At 38.9% G+C, this 20,581-nt stretch overlaps 1 protein-coding gene across 9 annotated transcripts in view; it reads left to right on the top strand.

Annotated features, from left to right (window-relative positions):
• The window catches only part of TENM3 (teneurin transmembrane protein 3), a 1,659,985-nt gene that overhangs the window by 342,400 nt on the left and 1,297,004 nt on the right, over positions 1–20,581 (top strand). For 8 of the 9 annotated variants that reach the window (XM_073606803.1, XM_073606789.1, XM_073606818.1 and 5 more), the window contains exon 3: positions 14,898–14,948. The exons of the other annotated variant lie outside the window; for it this stretch is intronic. The gene's annotated coding sequence lies outside the window, so the exon portion shown is untranslated. The remainder of the gene's footprint in view (positions 1–14,897; positions 14,949–20,581) is intronic. 9 annotated transcript variants of the gene reach the window in all.

Consider the following 20,581-nt stretch of genomic DNA (forward strand, 5'->3'; position numbering starts at 1 on the left):
ATCAAGATTTCTTGGAAGATAGTGTTCTATACAGGGGGACCAGATCCTCTCAGATTTATTCCAACCATTTTTTTCGTTAATCAAATACCACTTGATCTTTTGCTTTTCCTGTGTTATTGTACGAGTGGAGGACTACTGTGCTTTTACCAGGGTTTTTTCACCAGACATGGTAAAAAAAAAAAAATTCAAAAGACAGAATAGTTTGGAAGAGGTATTTTTAAATGTAACTGCCTTAAAAGTGTTCCGTATTTGTAACACTATCTAAAGGTTTGCAAAGTTGTGATTGTACTTTAGATCCATTTAGTCTATAACCCCATGATCATTTTAGAAAAGTAGAAATATATTTATGGTATCCATATATTGTAGCTCTTAATGTCATGTGAAGGTTTATGCATCTTTGCTTCTATGCACGTTCTCAGTTTCTTAGCATGTCATAGCTGGTATACAGGTATACAGCTCATCAGCATGTAGTGGTAGTGGTGGTATCACATCCTGTGTACAACTGTGTTGCCTTCACATGGAAAATAATATGTTACTTGCTTGTATTTGGTGATTCACCACTGGATTAGATCAGATTATTTCTTAAATGACATGCTTTCTTGTACAGTACCTACCCCTGGAACTACCATAGCAGCAGAATCAGCTTTTACAGAGCATATACCGTATTTGAATGTTTAGAAGTTTAAAAACAAAACTTTAAAATTGTTTTCTTTTTACTATGTATGTAAAATCCTTACTTTACAAGTGAACATTTTTTCACTGCAAGTAAACATAGCAAATGTTCATAGGATTTAGGTTGCAGTGCCTGCTGGGCTTTCTAATATGAAAGCCCATCACTGCCATTTTACTTGTTGACTGCTTCCAAGTAAAACACAAGAAAAAAAGGGGCTTTCTCATCTGATTTATTCAGCAGAGTACAGTATGTGTTGTTAATAGACCTGGAAACCAAGAGATCAAATTATATTCAAGCTATCCACAATAAAGCAGTAAATCAGTTTAGGAAACCTGGAGATAACAGTCATTAGCTTGCCACCTGCTTACTGTAAGTGAAAAATATAAAATATTCACATGTAGTGTTTCATAATATGTAAGAATAAAATATCGTATATTTCAAATCTTTGCATATAATAATAATAATAATAATAATAATAATAATAATAATAATAATTGAATATGCATAAATTAGTAATCAGCACTCCAAACAAATATGATACAGTGATTTGGCAGAGGTGATAGAGCATTTGTATATTTGTAAATATGAATAGTAGTCAGGTATTCCTGCATGTGACATTTAATCTTGGTCTAATCAAGGCAAGGTAAACATTTGTATTATATATATTTGATAAAGCCTTTGCCTAATAGGAAACTCAACAAAAACAAGTTACTAAGCTAAAGCCAAATTCTAGGGCAAACAGATAAATACACAGTAAAAATATATGAAAGCTGTTTGCACTCAAACATTTGAATAGCCAGTCCTGAGATTTGCACAGCTCTGCTACATGGGATAGCCAGGCCTGTGACTTTTCTTCTGAAATAAAGCAATAAAGCTAGGTCACCTGCCCCTCCCTCCCAGCTTGTGGTAAGACAGAGACTGGGCAGCAGCCCAACTTTATGTTACTCTTTCTTTAGCATACCTGATTGGCCTCTAGTTCCAGATAGCAAGGATAATTTGGCACAAATGTGTGGCAGTGTGTAATTGTAAGTTTTGTTAACTTGCTGTACATTTTCACTGGCAAGTTGTACACTTGCAAAGCACTTGAAGCACAAATTCTAGTTGACACTTTTCCAATTTGTAGAAAATTTGCGTGGCAAGTCTCTAGCAAGATCAAAGTTTCAGTGGTGAGTCTACAGCAAGAGATTTGCAAGTCTACAGCATGAAAATTCAGCCACAGTGACCCCTGTGGTGGGATGACTATTGCACAACATAACTGAACCAGAATTTGCAGCAGACTTGCAGAATGTTTGCAAAGAATGTTGATCTGGAGTCATGCAATGCGGATTTGCTGCAATCGTGCAACAATCTTGTGAAGCCTGACAGGTCTAGCAATAGCTTAGCAAGTCATTTTCAAACTTGCAGCACAATTGCTTGCTAGTTGGGGTATCATACCTCCCCTTCCAGGTTGATCTCTGCTGTATAGGCAATTACAAAAAGCAAGTCCAATTTAGATATTTACACTAATTGCTTTAAAAAAATATAGTTGATTCATCTTTTTTTAAATATATACCAGCAATAAAGTAACTATGTCTCCCCGAAACAAATCCTGCAAAAGATTAATAATGTTTGCCTTTCCAGCTGGTAGTGAATCCTTTCTTCACTCTCTTGCAGAGCTACACTGGCTAAAGAATCTTCAACATCCAATACACTTTGGAGTCTCTTTCAGTATGTTGTGGTTCTATCTGTTGGCCCCTACATTATCATATTTTTAGCGGCACACAGTCGCGTTAATTTGTTTAAAGTGTTTGTTAAGACAAAAAAAATTTTCTCACGTTCCCTCGGATATATCACAGTAAGCTCCACAGTGCATGTCATTTCGCTCAGCTGACTGTCCACTGGTCTCCTATCCCGATGCGATAGCTGCAGGGGGTGGTGCTGGGAAACCGAGATGAGGAGAGGAGGGGAGGATACCTGTGAGCAGCACATGAGCGCCGGACAGAGCTCTGAAATAAGCTATTATACAGCATATTTATATAAATGACATCCACTGCGAATCTTACTGTGATATTTCAGAGGAAATTTGAGAAAAACAAAACAGTTTTTTAGAGCAGGAGGGGAGAGAACACAGGAGACACAGAGCAGGCTGTGGATGATGGAGACACATACTGATGACTCCGGGAGGGTAGAAACTGGCAGGATCAGCCAGGTATTTCAGGTGTTACAGGGGGCCAAATGACACAGCACAAGCACTGTGCTGTATAACGTGCTTTAAGGAAACAGGTTTTTTTTTGTTGCGTTAACAAACACTATAAATCTGCCTGGAGTTCAACTTTAACATAAAAGTTACTCTTCTTTGTATAACCGTCCTTTGGTACTAACAAGTCTGAAGGTGCCCACAAACTAGCAAATGTGATTGGACCATAGATGTGGCCACTTGTATTTATAAACAAATTTGGATATTTAATGATCAAACTAAGCAAGTGAATGATGCAGGGGGAAGCAAACAAGTGCAAACATATATGATGACTGTAAAATCATGTCTACCTCCTCAGTTGTTGTAGTCAGGTAATTGATGGTTTTGTACTAGAAACTAATTGGCCACAGCAGTTGTATCTGCCCTATATATGAAAGCTATTCATTCCTGTTGGAGGATAATACTGCCTGTAAATAAGACAGTGTTTGTCAACAATTAAATAATACTACAAAAAATGACAATGAGATAATATTCATCACTGTCCTATATAAATTAAAGAGTAGGGGCTCACCTTTGAATTGTGTTTTAAAGTATTTGTTGATGTAAGCCGAGCTTTAGGCAGCTGTTTCTCCTGCTGAGAAGCATTTAGCGGTGAAATAGGGCTCAAGGCTGAGATAAGTGCTTTTTAAGCAAGTTTTACAGTGATTTATTTTCTGTTAATTGGACGTGATTGTTATCACAGCTATCATCAGTCAAATTATATCATAAGAACATTTAGCTGTTGCCATCAAAAGTATAGAAGCTGTGAAATGAATATCCTCCGGTCAGGACCACTTACAGATACATCAATTACTTCGGTGTAGATATAAATAAGTTTCTCTGCAAACAATCACAAATCAATTAAAGCATCTTTCTTGAGACTTTGTTTCCAGCAGTTTGCTCTTGCCAGACCATTGTTTTTCTTCCGTCTTTGCATAATGAGAATGCAGATGAAAGTCTGGAAGTTACATTAATGCCAAGACATTAGATGTCTAAGAAGCTGTTTGCATTTCATGAAAGTGCCCTGACGCCCCTGAATTTATATTGGTTGGGGAAGTTTAAGTAGCTTCATGCCTGTTTAAATTATTGTGATTATATGATCCTCTGAACAAGTAAATTAATTTAGCTGCATGTTAAAGTTCTCTATACTATACAAAGGAGCGCTTTTGGTACATAAGCTACATATACTGTATCTGTATAGTTTTATACATTTACATCAAGTGGCGAGTTGTCAATGGAAATAGTTTCCACATTTATTTAATAGTATGCACTTCAATATCTACTTTCCATAATAGGTGAGGGTGATATCAGATTGCAGCTTTTCTATATTTTTCATTTAAAATTGTCACTTTTTCTTTTAACAAATGTCTTACATTTTAGCATAGGACTGCCACAATATGTTCTCAGACGATCATTTTTTTCTGAAAGGTGCTACAAACAGCATCTTGTGCAGTGTCGCTCACACTAATGGCTCTCTACATAAACCATGTAATAAGCTCCAAAGAACAGGACAAAAAAACACACTACTACTTAAAAGCTATTGAAAGTTTTCAGTAGCATTTAAAGTAAACTTGATACAAACTTGGGTAATTCAAAAATGCATAAGTGAAATTTACCATCAGTGAAAACCACATGTCAACAGTAGATCTGAAGCTATAGGCAAGTCAATTTATATGTAAATCATGGCATTCCTTGTACAAGTCTGTCTAACCCTGCTACTTCTGGCCTTTTCAAACCTCTCTAAGTATAATTGTAAATCTGCGCTTGGGCGTGTAATCAAACTAAAATTGTAAAGCTGCCAGCGCTGAAATTCTGATACCAAATATGCTTACATAAAAAACAAAAATTACAACGCTAAACCCATATATAATGACTCTTAACTCAATTGTGAACACACTAAGTAGTTCAAGTTTGACCTTCACTTGACAATGAAATTAACTTGATGTGAAAACCATACATATCATTTTATAGTAAAGTAATGGTACTGTTATAGTAAACAGCTTGGCTATTAGAGAAAAAAAAATCAAATTATTTTCTTATGTGCACAGTGTAAATTTCAACAGTCTGTACAGGCTTCTTGTAATAATAAGAAACATAATTTATAAATAAAATGTTTTCATTGTCCTTCATTTTGGTGTCAAAGTGGAGAAAATTGGTTTCAAAAGTAGAGGAAAGCTTTAAATCTTGGAATAAGTGCTTGCACATGGTTTGAAGAAAACTCATGGTCCAATGTATGTAAGAGAAAGAAGTTTCTGCAGCAGCCTTACATGACTCATTTTGGTGGACTTCTTGACAAAGTGGATGAAAGCCATTTGTTGATTTCTGTGTTGATGTCCTGTTCTGTTTGTGACATGTTTCTTTCTCTCTTATCCTGTCTTCAGGCAAGACCTTTCTGCCCCTCTCGCAAACACAAAACACATCTCATCTGTATGATGCAAGTCCCTTGCCTCCAGCGTTTAAGGCAAGACAGCTGGCATTTCATATGATGCGCTCTACTGACCCTGACAAGCCACCAAAGCTCCCCAAGGACACTGATGTGCTATATATTGCACATGAGGAAGTGTTCCCTTGATTTCAGGTGTCCAAAAAGCTATAGGCAACTCATGAATTTGCAGCAAAAGATAGACGCCTGTTTTGCACTGTTAATGCAATTGATGTTTAATTGAAATGGTTAGAAACTTTCCCTAACTCTTACAATATAAATAGTAATAGTATTGGGTATACATATCACATTTACCCCCTTACAGAGACCATCTGTGAACCAGTGTGTATTGTGGTTTTGTTATTGACTTCATTTAAAAGCATAGAGCAAACAGCAATTCTGGGTAGTAACACAAAGATAATGTTTGGATATGAACTTTTAGCAATATAGCATTCCTGATTTACATGTATTCCCTGGCTGGATAGCAGTTATAACCATCAGAGCTTTTCTATTGTATTTTAAATAATTTAAAACAATAATTTAAACATACATTTAAAGTTCAGTTCTGCAAAACAAAAAGCTCTTTAACAGTATTTGTAGATAAATATGTAACAGTTATAGGAGCTGTAGAAAATAAAGTTAATTAAAAAGATGTTTCAGGTAAAGGGTTCTTTGATGCCAGAATGGCAGTTACATCACCATATTGTGATTAGATTTACTTTTTGCAAAGTGCTTTGTAAATGATCATGTAGTAAAGTCATTTGGTGCACAACACACATGAAGTGTTTGTAAATGTAACTGTCATTCTCTCAGATGTAGGTGCAGAGATGTACTGTAAGTCATTTTTAGCAATATTATGATAGTGTTATACTGTTCCAACAGTAACATTATTTAAGGGCACAGACAATCTCCACGCATTTTGTTCTGTATGTGATTGACTGTATATACATAATGTTAAATTACACAATAAGCATTTTTGCACAGAAAAGATGCTAGCCTACAATAATGTAACTTTTCTTTGTAGATGTAGTTCTCTGAAAGCTGTCATTTTAGGCCAAACAACTAATGATTGGCATTTGCCAATACTGGACAAGTCAACTGCTTGATGGGAAATATTGGTCTCTGCTACAACACCTTCCCTTTTAATGGATTTCATGTTTCACAATTTTTTTACATGTATCAACATAAACATAAAAAAAGAAGAAAAAAAAAAAAAAAACGGTTTAGAAAACTAGAACTTTTTCTTCATGAGAACATTTTTAATAAGTGTTTTAGGCCTCGCATGTGTCTTTAACAGAGCTGCATCAGGATCTTCTCCACTCTTCAGGGCCGCTGGACTGAAATCGTTTTCTATTCATTTAAGAGCTTGTTCACACCACAACACATATAGCAATATATGTTAAAGCAACAAACATTACCATGTGTTTTCTGTATTGTGAATCAAACTGTGATTTCTTTTCACAGGCTGGCTCCTGGCTTTTCGTTAATGCCAAACGCCAGGTGAATGACACCACTCACTATGTAAAAGTTATAAACTGTAGAAGGAATATACAGGGTTTTTTTAAACAGGTACATGAATTTGGAGCAGGCATAGACCATAGTGTCTATAGGGACACTCCATCCTCAGGGAACTTGATCTCCCTCTCCACCACTGCAGCTGTCACACAGCACTACATCACTGAGGAGTTTCCTGGCTGGGTTTGGCACTGCCTGATGGTGAAGCTGAGACACTAGTTCCCCATCAGATCTGTTCCCCATCAGATTTTTTCCCCTTGTGATTGACAACAGGTAGTGAGAGAATCCATAGTCAATAGACAGCTTGTTATTGGCTATATAATCTGCCCCACTGCCTGTTGTCAATCACAAAGAGAGAGCAGACCTGATGGTAAATTAGTGTCTCAACTTCACATCAAGCTTCACCAACTGTCAGCATCACTGGTTGAGAAGCCAACAGCATTTTTAACAACCAGTGACAGGAGGGGAGGAACTAGCAATGACAAATATGTCAATTTGATTCAGAACATACAGAGACGGGCATGAACAAAGTTGTCATGTGGCAGGGGCACCTCAAAGAGAAAAATATGTAGCGATTACCCATATCCATCTGGCAGCACTGCCCAAAAGGCAAAGATCACTGTTACCCCTAAGGCCAATCCAGACTTCTCTGCAGTATGGTCTTTCCCCAGTTCATATTACTGAGAAAAAATATTGTGAAAGTGCACCCAGAGTCTCAATGCCAGATTAGCAGAGCTGCAGGTGCTACAACTGCTCCCATACTGACAATTGGAAGAGACCACTTCCACCAGATGAGGGCCTGCATTGCCCCAAGATGGCAAATACTTTCCATATAAGTGCCTAGGCATCAATGCTATATTTAAAGGTAACTTTTATTGTACAGTATATAAAACATACACGTATACATAGCAAACAAAGACAAAAACAAAAAGAGAATTGAGCAGTCACAGCTTATCACCATACAATGCAAACCAGATGTCCTCTTAATACACTGATAATATATAATGAAAGGACAGTTATTAAACACTAGTTCACCAAAATATGGAAAATACAAATCGTCAACAACAAACAATCCTTAAAAGCAGCAGAAAAATTTTCAGCAAGTAAACCCTAGGTCCAATCAGCACCTTAAGTATCACCTGAAGTATCTGGTGATATAGTACAGCTTGAGGTCACCCAAGGGTCCCAAATTTTATTACATTTCCGGGGGCAACCTCTAGCTTCGTAGGTCAGTTTGTATTATGGGAGTGCCTGATTAATTAAGTTCATCCAAAAGTCTACAGTAGGGGGAGCTGAAGATTTCCAGTCCATAGCAATAGATTTCTTGGCATAGAAAATAACTAAGGGTAAAAAAATCTGGAAACATTTAGGGAGAGATTCATCATCACTAATTCCAAATAGGCATTTTAAGGGGTTACAAACATTAGGTATTTGAGTAATCGAGCTAATGAAAGCAGTGATTTCAGACCAAAACGCTCTCGGTGGTCATTCCCATACCATATGATAAAATGTGCCAGCTGCTGAAGAACACTGTGAACACACAGCAGAGGGCAGCCTTTTTAAATGGAAAAGCAGACTAGAAGTATAATAAGACTATAAAAACTTGGTCTGGACGCCATCTAGATTCAGTGAGACAAAGCCTATCAGTTTTTGTGTGAAGTAACCACTTACCGACCGGCCACTGTATGTATACATCATTAATTTGAAGATAGATATCTCGGTAATGGCAGCAGCATCTGCCACAACCGAGGTATTCATCTTTAGGGCCTGCAGTTCTGTACACGATAATGGTGGTCTCTGCGGCGGGGGCGCCACGAGATCACCGTTATCGGCAGCGGGAGAGGTGCCACCCCCCTCCTGCCGCTCTCCCGTGCCCTCCGCCGCTTACTGGAGCCGTTGGTAGCGGCTGAGGTGATTGGGTCCTCTCACTTCTTAGGTATGGAGATGAGTGAGGCTAAGATGGCTCCCACCCGTCTCCATACCATAGGATGGCGGAAGTGACGTCATTACGTCAGCTCCGCCCATTTGTCTTAAAGGCACAATTTTTTTGTGTCATTTTTTCAAACTACTTTTTTTTTTTTTTTTTTTGCATTAAAGTCTAAATATGAGATCTGAGGACTTTTTGACCCCAGAACCTCATATTTAAGAGGACCTTTCATGCTTTTTTCTATTACAAGGGATGTTTACATTCCTTGTAATAGGAATAAAAGTGATCCAAATTTTTTTTTTTAAAAACAGTGAAAAAATAAATAAAATCAAGTAAAATAAATAAGAAAAACATTTTTTTTTTTTTTAAAGCACCCTGTCCCGACGAGCTCACGTGCAGAAGCGAATGCATATGTGAGTAGAGCTCGCATATGAAAACGGTGGTCAAACCACACATGTGAGGTGTCGCCGTGACCAGTAGAGCGAGAGCAATAATTCTAGCCCTAGATATCCTCTGTAACGCAAAACATGCAACCTGTAGAATTTTTTAAACGTCGCCTATGGAGATTTTTGAGGGTAAAAGTTTGACGCCATTCCACAACGGGCGCAATTTTGAAGCGTGACATGTTGGGTATCAATTTACTTAGCATAAAATTATATTTCACAATATAAAAAAAATTGGGCTAACTTTACTGTTGTCTTATTTTTTTATTCAAAAAAGTGAATTTTTTCCAAAAAAGTCCGCTTATAAGACCGCTGCGCAAATACGGTGCAAAAAAAAGTATTGCAATGGCCGCCATTTTATTCTCTAGGGCGTTAGAAAAAAAAACAATATATAATGTTTGGGGGTTCTAAGTAATTTTCTTGCAAAAAAAACTGTTTTAAACACCTAAAATCCAAAACGAGGCTGGTCCTTAAGTGGGTAAGAAAAATTAATATGTAGAAATAATTTTAGCATGAGATGGGTCATTCAGAAGGCGTTCCAAAGGGGAGGGTTGTATGGAGATATTATGTAGGCCAAACTGAGTCACAGCTGTGTGTCATAACTGAAGATACCGGAAATAATCAATGCTATATTAAATTCACTGAACTCTGGGATAACCTTATGGTGCCTGGGAATAGGATAGATGCAGAACCGGTTTTGTGATTTTGTGGTCCCACCTCATCAATTGATGGGAGTTAGTGGCAGCTCTGTAAGTTCTACCTCTTCCTCAGCTTCAAGACCAGCAGTAACCCCCCCCAGTACCCAAGAACCCATGCAATATCCCAGGCAAAACACTGCAGTGCTGTAGTTTGTATGCTTGGGGGTAAGAAGCTACACCAGGCAGAAGGTACAGTCATTTCTCTGGGTCTAGGCTGTAAAGTGCCTTACCAGCGGTGTGATAATGGAACAAACCTGTTGTCTGCCCATTACCTGAGTAAACTCACACATGTGCCTTGCCTGGTCAATGTCCTAAACCTCATAATGCAGTGCTTCCTGTCAAAATACCCTAGATTCCAAGACATGCTTTGCCATGTTGAGAGAGCTTGCACAAACTTTCAGTGCTCCTACCCAGCCATGCGTCACCTGGCAAAAATGTAGCACCAACACCAACTGCCTGCCAAGAACTTCTTATGTGGCATCATCATGCACTGGAAATCCACTATAAATATCCTGCAGAGGCTACATAAGCCACAGCAAGTGATCACCCAGTACCTCTGCAAGTACAAGACAAACTCAGGGGGGCATTATACATGGGTAAGCTGAGCAGTTGAAGGAAAATGTTGTCCTCAGTGACATGAAGGACTCCAGGTCCTCAGGTGCTGGAAATTTATGGAATATGAGGTTCTTCATGCTCCACTGCCTATGTAAGGGCCCACCTATTTGGATAATCAAGAGGGACCATTACTAAGCATCAACTCTATTTGATCTCCAGTACAGGACCAAAGTGGCCAATCTCCTGCTGTCATTCCAGTGGGAGAACTTTTAAGAAGTATTTTGACACTGCCTCTTTGCTGCAGTTTCCGATGGATCCCTCTGCGAACCAACCCTCCTCTGCTGCGGAGGTTGGAAAAGAGCAGTAGCCTTAGCATGATTTTGCATAGATTTTTCAAGGCACAGCAGGCTGCCTCTGCAAAAACTGGAGCTTACCCAATATGCTCTGGATATACTATCCTGTCTGCTACGGTGTAAATGTAGGACCTTAAGAGAAGCAGGAGGACTTGTTACAGAAAAATATTGGCCAAGAGACCTCTCATCACAAGTGCATATCCTGGTCAGTCCTCCAAAAGCCAGGCAAGAGATCACACAACACACATGGGGTTCCCCTCTAAAGCTGGCATTAGCTGAATCTTAGGCCTTCCCCCTCTCCGGAGCTCATAGAACAGAACAGTCTCTCTCTAAAGTGGCTCTCTGCAGCGAGGGCTCTCAGTTTGTTTGTGGTTCAGCCCTGTATTGCTGTGCCACTCTCCTGTGCTGTTTACAGCTCAGTCGACCAAACTGCACACAAATTCCAGCAACACAGCGCAGTCTCTCCTGCAGCATCAAGATTTCTGTAGCTCTCTCTCTGATCGCACAGTAATGCTGCGTACACACGATTGGATTTTCCAACAACAAATGTTCGATGGGAGCTTGCTGTCAGAAATTCCGACCGTGTGTAGGCTCCATCGGACATTTTTTGATGGAATTTCAGACAACAAAAATTTGAGAGCTGGTTCTCAAATTTTCCAACAACAAGATCCGTTGTCGGAAATTACGATCGTGTGTACACAATTCCGACGCACAAAATTCCACGCATGCTCGGAATCAAGCAGAAGAGCCGCACTGGCTATTGAACTTAATTTTTCTCAGCTCATTGTACGTGTTGTACGTCACCGTGTTCTTGACGATCGGAATTTCCGACAACATTTGTGCGACCGTGTGTATGCAAGACAAGCTTGAGCCAACATCCGTTGGAAAAAAATCCCAGGATTTCGTCGGAATGTCTGATTGTGTGTAAGCAGCATAACAGCTCCCAGCCATGCAACAGCTCTCTTTACCCTATAGCCCCACAAAGGAAAGCTTATCTTGCCTGCCTCCAGTAGTCTTCATCTTTCTCCCCTAAGCATCAGCTTTCCCTTCCCTCTTATGCTCCCATAGGTAGGTTGAAGCTCAACCACAGCAACAACACAACAGCCCTCCCCTCTTCTCCTTCTTCTCCTTTGAGTCATACAGTCAAATCAAAGTGGGGGAGAGTAACACAGGCTATTGGAATGCCGGGGCTAAGCAGCGTGGAATTGAAGAGACCACCAGCCTGGCTACACTCATGTATGCAGGTATATAAAACAGGGATATTTTCCTGTGACTCAAAGGCAGCAAGTGTGCAGGAAAGAGTGGGAGCAGGTCCCTATTTATTCACCAGATGTAGTGTGCATTGGGTCTGAAAACCATTGAATAGCAATATTCTAATGATGATTCTAGCAGAAACAAAATAAACAGTATACATGAAACACAATGTTTCCATTTTTTTATTAGAATTCTCTCCTAAGAACTAGATAATCATTTTATCTTTGCATATTTGTTTTCCATTTTTTGGAGTTCAGCTGTTAGTTCAAGGAAACCTGTAGAGTAGGTTGTTTCTAACAGAGAACAATTGCCCACATTTAACTGGAATGTGTAGAAAAACCTGCCACATAAACACTATTTTTTAAAATACAAATTTGTGGTGTAAAGAAATAAAAAAAAAATTGAAACTCAGCTTTTATTCACACAGTTACATTGAATGCTGTAGCAAGACAAAAAAGAGATGACAGCAACTGACTGTACAATAAGGGGATGTTGTGTGAGCAGCAGACGAGCAAAGAGGTTTCTGGGATAGATCTCTGATGTATTGAAAGGGACATCTAGGATACATTTAGTAAAACACCTTTTAAGATTTGAATTGATTTAATGTATGAAGTAAGGTTAAAGCGGGGTCCCACCCAAAAAAAAATAAATAAAAGTCAGCAGCTACAAAAAGTGTAGCAGCTGACTTTTAATAATCGGACATTCACCTGTCCCACGGTCCAGCAATGGGAGCGTACAAAGACCTGCTCCTCTCCCCCTTCTCTCCACGGCGCCGGTACTCTAACTGTGGGTGCTTGGCTTTGGCTTCACAGCCGGGCACGCACTGCGCATGCGCGAGCTGTGCTGCATGCTGTGAATGGCTGGGCAATCTTTTGGGACCTGTGATGTGTCCCAGAAAATTGCTGGGAGGTAGGGGGGAGAGGTGAACTTACTTCCCATGCCACGGAGCCCCGGGAGGAAGTGGGAGCTAGATGCCTCAAAAAGAGGGTATCCGCTCCTCCCCCCAAAAAATGACATCCCAAATGTGGCATGTCAGGGGGTCAACATCACTTAAAGTGAAAGTTCCATTTTTGGGTGGAACTCCACTTTAAATAAGTTCTTCATAGTCCCAGAAACTAACCTGACTATGTCAGGGTCCTCATGCCTTGAACTAACCACACACATTACAAACTGACCATGCATGGGCAAGGGCTTCACTCATTGTTTTTTCCATCTAAACTGTGGCCATTGGTTCCTCCTACTCAACTAATGTTGCTTTACCAAAAAAAACCCAGACAAGAATTATATTTTGCTTACCCAAATCCTAGGTACCAAATCCTAAATATTAAGTCCTGAATCTTCTATATTTTTCACTACAGAAAAAATGGGCTTGGCTCTGGTTGTCCACATCATGACATGAGTACTTCCCTTTGGCTGTCAAGCAGAAGAGTCTTCTTAGATTCCAGAAGATTGCACTTAATGACATCAGCACAGGCACAGACTACAGAGGAGCAACCTCTAGCCATTCTAGTTAGTTCAGTTAAGTAATTGAGGAAATTATGAGACATGCAACCATAAAGGATAAATGCTCAGTTTGGGGTTTGGTGACTATAGCAATAGAGGAGTTTGATTTTAATGCCCAAGATACTCAAGAGATGGTCTAGCTAAAAAGCTCAATTGAGGACTTAAACTTATATTGACTTATATGTACTTGTATTGAAAAGAAATGGTGTGTGTGTGTTTGTGTGAGTGACCAGGTCAGTGTAAATTAGAGATCATATTTAGATGCTATGCACAACTTTTGTAGCAGAAAAAATTGAGTTAAGTCTATGAAAATGGAGGCTATTCGTTAGCACATTGTCTGTATGACTGCACCTTTGTGACTTCAATTGGGCTTTAAAATGTAATTTCAGCAACACTTAGTAAAGTTGTTATTTATTTGTAATCCAATTTTGTGATGTTAATCCATTGTGATGTCCTTTGATTGTGCCAAGTAAAATCCTGTTGCCCTTCTACTCCTCTTGTCTAAATTCATGATACTCTAGGATGTAGGTACCCATCTATTCTGAGCACTCAATTTCACTAATACTTTGTAAGGGTTGGTAAGAGCAGGGAAGGGTTATATCTCCTCCTATGTTCATACAGTTGCCTGTATTAGCTCTGGGATATTTTCAGTTATGTCCTGTGCTGTAATATATAGCTCTTACTACAGGGAGTAAGCATACATCTTGCCAAAGGGGGTACAGACAGTATCCTGAACATAGCTTAGGTTTGAAACCTTCTTTCAATGTATAAGAAAATAAAGTTTGTGTACCTTTTGGGAAGTTTAAAATTCCTTGTTGACCATTCACCACTGGGAAAGGATTGATGGGAAATTTCCCAAGTATGAGAGTTGACAGCTGTAAAATACATTACATAGTTTTAACTCTGGCTTGAGTTCCACTTCAAAGTTGTTGGGTAAAAATAGAGGTGAAATAGGCATTGGTATTGGAAAAAAACATACAGTATTTGCCTGTGATCCTGAAACTATAGAAAGTCAGCTAAAAGCTGTTTTATGTTGTTGTTATTTTTTGTTGCCAACAACTGGGTTCATGTACTCTGTCCAGATTTACATTACATATTTAATGTGACACTGTAGCGTCTTCATTTCCTAGTGGATCAGGTCAAAAGTTTAAATCAACATCACGGAAAATATATTTGGTTCTCCAAAATCTTCCCACAGGTAGCTATTTCTGGCTTCTTGGTAAACGTAAGCTGCCCCAAGTGTAAAGGAAGGCTTACACCCCTTGAATTATTATAAAGCTGTTATTTAATAAACATTTGATTTACTCATTTATTTTATGGTATTTGTGTTTCTTGGTAGGTGAAAACACGCAAAACTCATAGGTGGACAGCTACAAGGTCAAGAATTAAGGTAGGGAGATTTCACTGTTGGACTGTCTAATCCATTACCCAACTTATCCCACCTTGCTCGGCCAATATATCTCCAAACAGATATATTAGACACAGATTTCAGCCCTGTATTTGTAATAAAGCATTTCATTGATTTTTTTAAATGGTGCAAGTATCTAAATTTGTCTTGGCTTCAATTCAGTATGCAGTAGCACTCAGACAGATAGAGGGAGGGGCAGAACTGGGAACCAATCACGTTTGTTGAATGTTCTATAAATGTTCTGACAAAGAACATTCTTATGAAAGTAGAAAGCAAGTGAGTAGAGTGATGACCTCAAAAGTCAATGTCTGCTCTTTCACTATCCAGTCAGCAGGCTGTGGGTGGAAAAAGGACACTGCTGTATTCCTTAAGGGTAAAGTTCACCTTTCGAAAAAAAATAATAATAATATTAAATGCACATGTTTTTGCAGGTGAAAAAAAATTGCATTTATTTTTATTTTTTTCCTGGGAGCTTAGAGCAATGCACCCGCGATTAGAAGACTGCAGGTACAATGTCAAGTTCCTGCACACACTGCCTAAAGCTCTCTGTCCATACCTCTGTATGGGCTGACAGTTACTGAGCTGTAGGCAGTGTGAATGAACTACCGGAGTGCTAATTATTGCGCTCGCAGTACATTTAAACTACAGGTCCATCTGCAGAAGTGGTGGATGGGATTTGTAATTCTTGTGAATGAATGATATAGCTGTACAGATGGTGCTTCGAGCCCTGCAAATTTTAACTTGTGACAGCAGGTGCAGGGAGAAGAACCTCCACCTGCTGTGGAGTGGGGGTGTCAGGGGTGAGCCGGGGTTACTGCCTAGTAACATATTACACCCTAAATACTGGTGTAGCATGTTACTATAGGTGAACATATCCTTTAACTACAAGTGGTGTCATCCATCTAGAAGTCTGTGTAAATATTAGGACTGGATAGACATACAAATGAAATACAGATCTTTTCGTCATTGAAACTGCTTCTGGTATATATTTCATTTGTGTATTTAGCTGTTTAGCTGAAGATCAGATTTCAATTATTCATTTTGGGTGGACTGACCCTTAAAGTCTAACAAAAGTTGGAAAATGACATAACTCATTCCAGCTCTTTTTTTTATTAGTATTCTACTACTGCTTACAGTGACTGGCAGTTAATAGTGCAGAACAAACATACTAAATGTGCAGTTCCGTGAACATAATTATCAAGTGAACACATGCAAATTTCCTGATAACTTTCATCCCATCACAATCTGTCCATACCTGGGCACTTACCTTATTTGCCTATCTAGTAAATCTAGCCCACTAGGTTCCCTAGAACAATGCCGCAGGCCAGCAGATGATTGCTTTAGTATAAGGGTAACGGTCAGCATGTGGCCACTTTCAATTCATTATTTTTACATGCACACCACTGTGACATTAAAGAGGTTAATGTGCAGCTTGTGCAGTCACATGGTGAATTTAGGAAGTAAGGCGTTTGTAGAAATGTTATGGTTAGTGAACAGAGGGATTATCTTAAAGATAATTATGCCATCAAAGCACTAATAATGCCTCTGCTGTAAAATGCATGATGTGCGGTCATTTTTTGGAGTAGACTCCTGCTTAGCACTGCAACTTTTAAAATTACTTCCCATGTCTATTATGTTGGAAGTGCACTTTTTATTCTTTTAGTATTTTCTTAAGGAAAAAGTTCTTACCACAAGTCAGCAACAGAGCCTACAATAATATATTCTTTAGCAGAAAGCATGTGCATTTTGTTTATTAGAATTATGTGTATAGCAGAAAAAAACTATTGAGGGGGCTTATTTATTACCATGATGTAAGGAGTGATATGCATTTACTCGCAACAATCACGTTTTAGGTTTCAGCAGTTTAGTGTATTAAGATTAAAGAACGTTCTGCTTTAGGTAATTGCATTTAGTACCTCACTGTTTGCTTTTTTTATTTAGAAATTATATTTAATAGTGGAAGCAACTACAACACTGCTTCTATACATAAAGGACCACCCAACATAAGCAACGAAGCAGCTTACTGTATGGTATTTTTTTTCTACTGAAGGATATGTTTATTATTTGCCATACATTTTCTGACAATTCACTACATTTATAAAAACACATTTACTGGGAAAATTAACCTGCACATTTCCAGCATCAAACAACATTTGTTGATATTCTTTACTAGCAACTGTTCTTCTGTTGGAGATAGAGCTTGCTGTTACACATTCTTTTTATAACTCAGCAAATGCTACACATTCATTGCATGTTTGCCAAAAATCATTACATTGCACATATGCTAATCTAGAGTAGCAAATCATTTCACTTCAGAACTTAAAATTATCCCCTATATTCGTAATTCTGAACCTGTGTTTTTACACAAGATTTGAATTTTTTTTTCCAATGTTTCAATATTTCAATTAAAAACGAATTTGTTTCACATGCCTCTCTTCTTGTGAAGCTGCTAGGCTTCAATGCATTTTATCTGGTATTACTGTTGCTGGGGGGCAGCAAGCATGCAGTATTGCAGAAACATGCCCCTCCCAACCACTAGTACTTGATGCACAATAAAACCTTAGCCACACCAAGCAGAGGTGCCAGCTGGGAAGATATGTTCAACCTACCTATCACAACACTAAGGCTTATGAGATTTTAAATAAAGTAAATTGTCATGAGCGTCCAGTCTTTGCTTGTTTGCAGAGCTACAGGTATCTAACTTTTCTGGGTGTATCAAATAGCTTGTGTGATGTGGGTCCTCTAGCTGATACATCACTACAAGACCTAGTAGGGTGAAATGGCTATGTGTGTTCAGGAACACACTAGCTGACATAGTAGGAAGTGTCAAAAACCAGTGGTGATCATAGCTCTTTAAAAGAGTAAAAATTGGACTTGCTGAGTACAAGACAGTAAGTATAAAACGATTTATTTTACAGGGTGCTGCCAGTGAAAAAAAAAGGTTTTTTTTTTAGGAAACATCTTAAACCCCTATTAGATGCTATCATTTCTCATGATATGAATCCTCATCTTCAGAGGTGTGAAGCTACAATTCCCAAGAGTTCCTTACCATTCCTCACTGAATTATTTGCTAATAAATGGTTATTAAAGTTGGTGATGGACACTTTGATAAGAAAGTGCCACCATGTCAAACTGGCATGACATCCTGAAAATCATCCTTTTACAGCTTGTTTTGTACAGTCACTAACCTCTCTTATTGCTTATAGGCCTGCCTGTTTAATTCAACGAAATGTATTTTACTTTATCCCTGAAAGATAATGCAGTGACAGGTCCAATGGATGTCAAAAAAGCATCTCTTATTTTGCAGTTAAAAGTGATTAAGTGAAATATCGACCACCTTGTATGCTCCTTTCAAGAAAACCAGGATTTTCTACTAATAAACATAGAAAAAAGAGATACTACTAAAGTAAAAATAACCCAACCTTTGCCTTTTTAATCCATCATATAAATGGTCTGTAATTCCAATGTTTCGTTGTGATTTAATCTTACCATTTGAATTATACATAGAAAGAGGAGATAGAAAACACCTGACAAAAAGAAAAATCGATTTGTTCTGGTATTAAGGGCAATAATTTTAAACAGAGCATTTTTACAGAGAAAACAAAAATAAACTAAGACAGGGTCAGAACCATTAGAGACATGTTGCTAGATATGTTATGGTTAGAAAGAGCTACAATCACTCTAATAAGATCCTACCACTTCTGTAAAACAGATTCCAGTTTTTAAGATTTGAATCACACTTTTATATGTGTGCTTTACTATACGTATTGTAATGTACATAGCAGATATGTTATGTGTGCATTTTCTGAATGTACGTATACGATTATAATGGGCTCCTATGAGAATCCATGCACCAAAAAAATGCACATTATCCTCAATGCATGTAACCATTAGACATCTGCTGCATTGGCAGGAAAAGAGAGTTGTACATTTTTGGAAGCAAGATAAGGACATATGCAATGTTTTAATGGACCAAGCAATGCAGTACAATGCATGTGCATAGGTATACATGGGCCCTGAATGATTTTGCTCATTGGTACATCATTAAAGGTGGACGTAGTCAATTTGATCCAGTTCAAGCATCACCTGAAGCCCTAAAGGAAGGACATTGCTAGAGAAAGATCATGCCCATCCCTGGCTTTTGGAAGGGCAAGTGATTTCTGATATTTAGAATTCTAGCTATCTATCTTTAAGCTGCAGGCATTGATCCTATCATTTCCTGTAGGGATAAAAAGGAAAAAAGGCATTAAAGAGAAGCTATAGCCTTTTGTAAAAAAAAAATACAAATACTGTAGCTGCTGGCTTTTAATAAACATACACCTACCAGTTCAGTGCTGCCATCACCTGGGCAGGTTCTTTGCCAGTCTTCAGACCCCGGTGCCACCATCTTGTTGTGGGAAGACGGCTGTGACTTCCTGATATATCATAGCTCTCCCCTGCACATGCGTGAGACATGTTGTTCATTTGGACTGGTACCACAGCCTCCTGAGACTCCCGATCCTCCTCTTCTGAGGTCTCTTTAACAGCGCTCCTGTCTCCTCCTTCTCTCGAGTGCCCAGCTTAAGAATCGCTCTCCTTCGGGACACCCGTGCGGGTGCGGTCCCATGTCCTGCTTCTCCGTCTATTGACACAGAAAGCAGGACTCGGCCCCGCCCCCGACCCCCGCGTCCTTGGATTTAATTGACAGCAGTGGGAGCCAATGGCTGCGCTGCTATCAATCTATCCAAGCAGGACACCAGACACCGGCCGGAGCTGGTGTGCTCTTTCCCGTCATGGGAAACATAAGGTTCAGGTAAGATAACGGGGGCTTGGGGGGGCTGCTGAGTGACAGAAGGTTTTTCATAGAATGCATTAAGGTGAAAACTCTTGAGGGTTTACAACCCCATAGAGATTTGTACATTATCATCAGATGGAAGTTCTGGTAGGCAAACTGGCCAAATGCGGCTAGTTTGTTTGTCAATTTGCCAAGTCATGTAGAGGCATTTAGACTAGTGACACCATTATGAGTATGGTACAAAATCATTGTGTATGGCTGCAGGGTTTACATATAGGGGTGTCACCAGAATCCTTCCTACTCGCAGAAATATAATGGAAATCAGCCCAAATCGTGACTGCTGTTACTTTGTGGGCACATAAAAGGCTCCAACTTCCTGTACTTTCAGTAGATCCAGCAATAATAATCAAGTAGGGCTTACAAAACAAGTACCAATTAGTGTATAAATGCAATGTAAGTTTGATGTTTTGGAATCAGAGGTTCTCAAAAAGAAATCTATCCTTTAGTATTACTAGAAGAATAAAAGGAAGAATAAAAGGTTCCAAATAATTGTTCTTCCCTGCACTTTTATACTGAGGTCCATAATGGCAGATTTAGGATAGTATTCACTTCTATGAAGGAAACTCATGTCACTGGTCCCTCTCTTTCTAACAGGCAAGGGCTCGGCTGTGGGGAAAGGGGGAATTTGCCCCTTGAGCCAGTACTAATAAGATATGTTGGTATGGTGACATTGAAAAATTTCACCATTCAGAAATCAATCAGTGACACATGCTGAGTATTATACATCTATCTGCTGCTCATTCAGTTCTGCAATCAAAGGATCTGGCTAAAGGAAGTCTTT

The sequence above is a fragment of the Aquarana catesbeiana genome, linkage group LG01, assembly GCF_042186555.1.
Source record: "Aquarana catesbeiana isolate 2022-GZ linkage group LG01, ASM4218655v1, whole genome shotgun sequence".
Classification (NCBI taxonomy): Eukaryota; Metazoa; Chordata; class Amphibia; order Anura; family Ranidae; genus Aquarana; species Aquarana catesbeiana.